At 44.9% G+C, this 7,376-nt stretch overlaps 1 non-coding gene across 1 annotated transcript; it reads right to left on the bottom strand.

Moving 5' to 3' along the window:
* Positions 1-299: 299 nt before the first annotated feature.
* On the bottom strand, positions 300-372 carry Trnam-cau. The gene has a single exon. It is a non-coding gene; the product is annotated as a tRNA-Met (tRNA).
* Positions 373-7,376: the final 7,004 nt, after the last annotated feature.

Genomic DNA, 7,376 nt, shown 5'->3' on the forward strand with positions numbered 1-7,376 from the left:
AACTTGCGTGTCGTTGATGATGAAATAATAATGAGGAGAGCACGACAGCCAGTTAACAAGCGGTGAAAATCTGCATCCGGGGCGGGGATCGAACGCGGGCAAGCTGGATGGTAGGCAAATACGTTCCCCCTTTTTTTTTTGCATTTTGTTCGTTGTTGATCGTAGAGTTTGGACGTTGTGGACGTCACATGACATCCGTTATAGTTCATTTCTTGATCCTTCCACTGAGTTTTTTTTTAATTACAGAAGGCAACCAGCACTCTGACCGAACACACTGAGCTACCGTGCCGGCAGCTATATGCCCCGGGTGAGGATCGAACTCACGACCTTAAGATTATGAAACTTACGCGCTCCCTACTGCGCTACCGAGACGATATTCAGCTAAGCAGGCGGAAAATGGATTCGGGAGATAAGTATAATTACGCGAGTCTATACTGGCTGTAATATTTATCTTATAAAATAGGTTAAGGAAAGGCAAACTTATGTTTATAGCATTTATAGCTTTTGACAATGTTTTGAAGGCAGCAGGAGTACAATAACGGGAGCGGACGGCTGTTTACGACTGGTACAGAAACCAAAGTCTGGTTATAAGTAGAGGGGCGTGAAAGGGACGCAGTGGTTGAGAAGGGAGTAAGAAAAGATTGTAGCCTATCCTCGATGTTATTCAATCTGTACATTGAGTAAGCAGTGAAGGAAAGCAAAGAAAAATTCGGAGTAGGAATTAAAGTTCACGAAGAAGAAATAAGAACTTTTAGGTTTGCGATAACACTGTAACTCTGTCAGAGACAACAGATGACTTGGAAGAGCAGTTGAACAGAATTGACAGTTTCTTGAAAGGAAGATATAAGATGTACACCAATAAAAGCAAAACAAGGATAATGGAATGTAGTCGAATTAAATCAAGTTGCACTACACACGCCTAGCGTCAGAAATGCGTACTACACAAGCTCCGCCCACGGCAGCGTTATTCAGGTTTTCTTGGGTACCCCCTGATATTAACGCAGCCTGTCCACCAAGTGTATTGGCAGAATTCACTTTTGCCCTGTTGTAAAGTTCATGCTTACTTCAGGAATGAGAATGTTTTGTGTTTTCCTAACTACGAATACGTAGTACAGTAGAGCAATCAAGTGCCCTACGCATGAACCAGTCCTACAAATACTATTTTAACATAAGAGCATTTAAATAGAACATAGATTTGAAAATTACATGCACAGATTAACAGGAAATACGAATAAATATTTACATTGCTGTATAGCCAAAGAATATAATGCCGGCCGATGTGGCCGAGTGGTTCTAGGCGCTTCATCCTGGAACCGCGTGACCGCTACGGTCGCAGGTTCGAATCCTGCCTCGGGCATGGATGTGTGTGATGTCCTTAGGTTAGTTAGGTTTAAGTAGTTCTAAGTTCTAGGGGACTGATGACCACAGATGTTAAGTCCCATAGTGCTCAGAGCCATTTTTGAAGTGACCTTGGGCCAGTTAGCGCTCAACGTGTCCGCAGTTAGTTTAGTCACTGGTATAAATGCGCTGGCGCCGGGGCGTTCCATAGAAGGTTGTTTGGGCGGCGGATACGCATCACGGCGGCGTCGTTTTCTCAACAGTCCAACAGTAAACTATCAAGGTAGACATTCGAGAAGCGTTTGCTGCGCGCCGTTTAGAACGGTGTTAACACTGGAAACATTTATAGCGTTCGGGCGCCGGTACTTGTAGCACGCATCCAACATCTGTTGCTTCGTCCGTGTGTGTGTGTGTGTGAGCTCGTGAGCTCTGACCATCCAGTAAAGGGGAAAATCAGAAAGCACCGTCTTCCCCCCCTCGAGCGCGTGGGCATGTAATCAATGCAAAACATTTTCAGCAGAGCTAGAAATTTGCAAATTGTTCTGCACACTGGTGCAGAGTCGCAAGTATAAATTTCACGAACTGCGAATCTTCTTTAGGAACAAAGTAATTGGTCACAAATACGTTCGAGAAGCATTATTTCATTGCCATGGCCGGTTTCTGGCCGTTATGTCGATCGTCAGGTCTTGAATATTGGACCGAAACTGCTCCCCTCTACAACAAAAACATGGTTCTAATGGCTGTGATCACTATGGGACTTATCTGCTGAGGTCATCACTCCCCTAGAAATTAGAACTAATTAAACCTAACTAACCTAAGGACATCACACACATCCATGCCCGAGGCAGGAATCGAACCTGCGACCGTAGCGGTCACGTGGTTCCAGACTGTAGCACCTAGAACCGCTTGGCCACTCCGGCCGGCCCTATACAACAGCTACGACAAAAAAGAAAGAATAGAGTTTAACGTACCATGGACAACTAGGGCATTATATAGGGAGCACAAAGTTGGTCTGTTTCATGGATGGGGAAGCAAATCGGCCGTGCCGTTTTGAAGGGACCACCCAGACATTTTCCTTATGGCCAGACGGGGTCTGAACCATTATCCTCCCACGTGCGGGTCCAGTGTGCTAACCACTGCACCACCTCACGTGGTCAACAGGCACGTAGCATCACAAGATCCAGAATGAGCAAAATAACATTTAAATCTGCCATCTTTTTACGCTCTTAATCGTAATTTCATAGACACCAAAAATTCCCGGCTTGAGATAAATGTAGCAACGGAGTAGCACTGCTATCGCTCGCATTCAGTACACTGAGCGTCCGCAGCTCGTGGTCTTGCGGTAGTGTTCTCGCTTCACGCGCACAGGGTCCCGGGTTCGATTCCCAGCGGGGTCAGGGATTATCTCTGCCTCGAGATCACTGGATGTTGTGTGTCTTTCATCATCATTGATTCGCAATTGCAATTTCGGCGGCCGACCACTCCACATGGGGTCTCCCGGCCAACAATGCCGTACGATCATTTCATTTCAGTACACTGAGCATACATTCACAAAGTACCCAATGATGCCAATACTTCTAAACGCGTTAGGTTTGTCTTACTGTTGCTTTTGTTCAAATAAAATCATGTTTTCGTAATTTTATGCTAGAACACTGAATAATCGCAATCAAATATCGCAATTAAAATATAATTTAACAATACGGCTTACAGGTTAAGGCATTCCCTTCAGAAGTACTTCTCTTATTGCAATTGAAATATACGACATATTGTGCTCCTGAGTTCTGAATATATTCTCTCTTTCATGTCTGTAGTGAAATAAAGTAGACTTGCAAATGGCTCCGAGTTGGACACCAAAACGTGGTAAATTGAAATTGATTAACTGAATTTCTAATCGCCCTGAGTTGGAGATGACAAAGTACTCAATTGAAATTGAGAAATGACAAATAAGGTGGGTACCAAGATGTAGTAAATTAAAATTAATATGCAAATACCGTAAGACTGAGTACAAAGTAACTGATGGATTAATACATGGGAATATTTACTGTTGTTTTTGGATCAACAACACGAACTTACTCTCAAATGTTTAAAAAGGCTCTAAGCATCTGAGGCCATCAGTCCCCTAGACTTAGAACTACTTAAACCTAACTAACCTAAGGACAACACACACATCCATTCTCGAGGTAGGATTCGAACCTGCGACCGTAGCAGCAGCGCGGTTCCCGACTGAAGCGCCTTGAACCGCTCGGCCACACCGGCCGGCGAACCTACTGTCAGGCCGACTGGACTATTCAGTAAGCTCACCACTGGACAGAGTCAGTTTTACATGCTGGAGTGTGTGGCAGGGGCTATGTCAATCACCCCTCGTCACGTTAACAGCTCACGACTTTCATCTTCGGCATTTCGCAGCTCAGAGGCGACGCCCTAGGTAGCCCAAATCGTTCCTTCTTCTGCACCGGCTGACTTGATTTACGCAGTGAGACAAAATAGCTGTGGTCTTAGATCACTGTTGCACGCACCAAAACTGAGTTTACTGTACGGTTTCTCTCCCTGTAATTCTAGTAATGCCAACCGCTACGTTTAAAGAGTAGTAGAAGGTCTTTCACTAGTTCCTCATTTGACACAATATCTTTAGGAATTAATGATCCGGATATTCTGTGTCTTTTGGCCTCCAACGCTGTTTAATGTGCTGCGGTTTGATCCCTATCACTGCATGCTCCGCACTTAGGGACTTCCTTCTCTATATCCATCGCGTGCAGGTGTTTCTTAACGTTCCCACGGCCAGTCACCGGTCTCACCAGGACCTCAACTGTCTGCCGTTCACGTCCAGAATTGCAAAACATGGTTTCGGCATCATTAGCTTGCCATATTTCTGTTTCTGGTCTTAGTCCAAATTCTGCGCGCTGCCTCCTAGTCCAGCTAAGTACTTATCTTCTTACCATCGCCTGTCAAAGCTAGGACAGGTCCCGGTCCAACAAATGGATGGTCACACCTATCCTACTCAGCCTATTAGTTTGCTCTTTGCCACTGATTCCTGAGTGACAAGGGACCCTCAGCAGAATTACCGTCACAATGGCTTCCTGGCATTCTACAACTATCTTTGATCTGGCTGTAGGGGCCGCTGCTTGGCTGTCTGAATGAATTCTTGTATCATCTACGCAGATTATCCTCCACTCACACGCAACAAATATGTCCGGCTGGAAGATCGTGGCGATCTTGCATCGTCTAGCATGTACCCTTCGTACCCCCGCCCCACAATCTTCGTTTTTATTTATTTATTTTATTTATTTATTTATTTATTGTTCCGTGAGACCAAATTAAGGAGAAGTCTCCATGGTCATGGAACGAGTCAATACATAAATTATAACACGATAGTAGAAGCAGATAAAATTAAATATAAAAAACATATTCAGGCGACAAGTGGTAAGTTTTCGATCCGTCAGCAAACCAGTCTATGTCTCCTGAGCAGTATCGATGTTTGTTCTTCCACTGCTCCCTACTTCCAGTTAATATCATAAAGGTTTACTGAAACAACTGGAAGTTGTAGTGTAATCAGATCGGACTTTCCCGCTTATCATATGTTTACCACATTGACTATACTGATGTAGGATACTGAATTTCCTGAAGGCTTCCAGCAATTTCAAGTTTTTCACCTATATGCTCCTACTGCTGCCTCCATTATAACCCAGAGGTGTAAAAGGGACATGTCCAGCATGGTCTCCGTCCCACCAGTGGCGTGCAGCTAATTCTTACTGTTATGATTTAAGCAGGCCAATCTCTGCATCTTACCAAGTTCCGTAGCTGCCAGCTTCTGTCGTATTTTATTCCACCATACTGTAGCCTCATAACTTATCGCAAGTCTTATTACAGTGTTCTTTATCCTGTACATGCTCGTGTGCCTTGGATCCCAGTTCTTACCACAGGTCCTAGCACAGCACATAAGAGCACATTTCGTCTTTGGAAATACATTCTTTATGTGTGAGGACCAACATTGTTTCGCATCCAGGATTACCCCTAGATACCTCATTGGGCCCTCTAAGGGTGTAGATTTTTCGACGTGGTTGAGATTCCAGTATGTGTTTGGCAGACGTGTGTATGGCAGATGCCATGTTGGCTCGGCTCGTCGATCACCCCTCGGCGTCTGTGTAGGCGTGAGTTAACAGGTGGCAACTTTTTGCAGCTCAGAAGCGACGCCCCGGGCAGCTCAGCTCGTTCCTTCTTCTGCAGTGGCTGACTTAATCTCTTCACTTCGTTCCGGGTGGACGACATGGTGTTCTTGCGCTTGCACTCTCAGTGACTATTATCTGTGGTGATTGTCTCACAAAGGCAGTGTCAGTATAATACAGGGCGTTTCAACAATGACTTTGCAACTTTGAAAATCATATAAATTAATTACTAATACTACAGAGGTGATTGTAGTGTCAATTTGTAGCGAAATACATCAAGTATTGTCTCGCGTAGTTCGGTAGCGCCGAATCGCACCGCAAGGAGCGCTAGCGGCAGTTGCGTTAAAGATGGCTGCCTTCACTGGATCCTAGCGTGCTAGCTGTGTGTTTTGGTTCGAAGAATCGAAGTTGGCGACAACATTTTGGCGCAATTTCCTTACCCAGTACGCTAAAGATCCTCCTAGTAGGCCTACAATTTATGAGTGGCATAAATGTTTTGTACAAACAGGGTTCTCGGTAAGACATGGGAAATCATCAGGTCGTCCAAGCACATCCGACGACGTCGTTGAGCGAGTGAGACAACATTTTGTCAACAGCCCTACCAAATCGACCCAGCGTGCATCTCGCGAACTGCAGATCCCACATACGACTGTTTGGCGTGTGTTGAGAAACCGTTAGCATTTGAAACTGTACACATTAACGACTGTACAAGTAATTAAAGACCCTGATAAAATTGCTCGCAAGAACTTCTGTACAGACATGTTAAATCGATTACATGGGGATGAACATTTCTTGGACAAAATCATCTGTTCTGAGGAGGCATCTTTTCACTTACGTGACAAGGCTAATACACATAACTGTAGGATTTCGGGCAGTGAAAATCCAAATCAAACATGTTTGTGATAGCCCTAAACTGAACTTTTTTGTGCATTGAGCCCCTTTTTCTTCTGTGATAAAACCATCAATAGGATAGTGTACCTGGACATGTTACAACAATTTTTGATACCACAAATCGATGAGGATGACCAAGAACGAAATGTTTACTTCATGCAAGATGGCGGACAACCCCACTAAGTGGCTGAAGTCCGGGATTTTCTCAGTGACCGCTTTCCATGTCAATGGATTGGCCGTGATGCGCCAACTGCATGGCCCCCACGTTCCCCTGACCAGACAACACTCGGTTTTTTTATGGGGATTCATCAAGGATATCGTGTTTGTACCTCCTGTTCTGGCTTCTCTACCTGAACTTAGAGCAAGAATTTACGCCGCCACTGAACGAGTTACATCTGCAATGCTACAGCGAATTTGGGAAGAAATTGACTTCCAATGAGATGTGTGCAGGATAACCAACGGAAGCTACATGCAACATCTTTAATTTAAGGTAAAAGACTTAATGTGTTTTTCTACAAAATAACACTAAACCCAGCTCCATACCTTCTTTTAATAAATTTATTTGAATTTTTAAAATTGTCGAGTTCTTTTTGGAACACCCTCTACTTGGAAGCTGTGGTCAGACGTGGAATTGTTGTCAGATGCTTAAAGACTCGAGCACTGGATTGCAAGGAAGGTCCATTCGACATACACTCCTGGAAATGGAAAAAAGAACACATTGACACCGGTGTGTCAGACCCACCATACTTGCTCCGGACACTGCGAGAGGGCTGTACAAGCAATGATCACACGCACGGCACAGCGGACACACCAGGAACCGCGGTGTTGGCCGTCGAATGGCGCTAGCTGCGCAGCATTTGTGCACCGCCGCCGTCAGTGTCAGCCAGTTTGCCGTGGCATACGGAGCTCCATCGCAGTCTTTAACACTGGTAGCATGCCGCGACAGCGTGGACGTGAACCGTATGTGCAGTTGACGGACTTTGA

Source organism: Schistocerca piceifrons, chromosome 1 (assembly GCF_021461385.2).
Source record: "Schistocerca piceifrons isolate TAMUIC-IGC-003096 chromosome 1, iqSchPice1.1, whole genome shotgun sequence".
Lineage (NCBI taxonomy): Eukaryota > Metazoa > Arthropoda > Insecta > Orthoptera > Acrididae > Schistocerca > Schistocerca piceifrons.